Source organism: Acyrthosiphon pisum, chromosome X (genome assembly GCF_005508785.2).
Source record: "Acyrthosiphon pisum isolate AL4f chromosome X, pea_aphid_22Mar2018_4r6ur, whole genome shotgun sequence".
Lineage (NCBI taxonomy): Eukaryota > Metazoa > Arthropoda > Insecta > Hemiptera > Aphididae > Acyrthosiphon > Acyrthosiphon pisum.
Genome location: NC_042493.1, coordinates 58,936,957 through 58,937,839, shown reverse-complemented (window position 1 = coordinate 58,937,839; position 883 = coordinate 58,936,957). Strand labels below are relative to the sequence as shown.

At 38.8% G+C, this 883-nt stretch overlaps 1 protein-coding gene across 1 annotated transcript in view; it reads right to left on the bottom strand.

Annotated features, from left to right (window-relative positions):
• LOC100162057 (neprilysin-2) overlaps nucleotides 1–883 on the bottom strand; it is a 15,724-nt gene that overhangs the window by 13,761 nt on the left and 1,080 nt on the right. The window lies entirely within an intron of this gene.

The window sequence follows — 883 nt, the reverse complement described above, 5'->3', positions numbered from 1 at the left end:
AACATTTCTGAGAGTTCATGGATGTTTCGAGGCAACTGTGGGCGCCTTGATTGTATCATTCGTTTTGCTCTGGATTGTGTCTGGAGGAATGTATAGCTTATGGCAGCTTGAGGATGTCTAAAACATTATAACAAATTAATACATATTTAGCATAATTTATGTATTTAACCACAACAATTAAGTTAACTAACTTACTAAATTATTTCACTGTTATAAAGAGCGCGAACTGATGGGGTTGTAACTCTGTGCGGTCAACAGCTCTTTCACCAAGTGCATTCCTCAAGAATGGAACATCCAAGTTAATTGCTTCTGGATCATGATTGTGATCAGTTACAATACGAAGCCGGTCGTCTCTCTCATTAATACTGATTGATGCTGAACCATGACACATATAATCACCTCTGGGATTTTTTCGTTGCTCACAAATTAGATTTATCGTATTGATCAGTATCTTCTTACGATAATATTTGAATCCCAAATTGTCCACATAAAATGTTGAGTTGAGTCTAATGCCGGGGATTATTGTGTATGTTCTTGGTTCTGCATCCATAACAAGTTCTACTGCTCCATCTTCGACTGCTACATCTTCTCCTTCTTCTTCTTGTTCTACGGCTCCATCTTCTTCTTCTTCATCAAGTGCTGGTCAATCTTCTAATCTTCTCTATCTTCTTCCGGCCGGGCCTGAATCTGAACTGCAGGCAACTGTTGGGCGTAGGTGTGATCTTGCAGGTAGATGTTTGGAGCACCAACTTCTTCTTCTTCTTCGTGATTGGCTGGGATGACGTAATTGTGATCCCTCAGGGCCATCGGAGGTGTACCTATGCTGAAAAAAACTTTAAAAAATATTAAACAAACAAAAGAAATATAAATGGTTGGTCTTAAA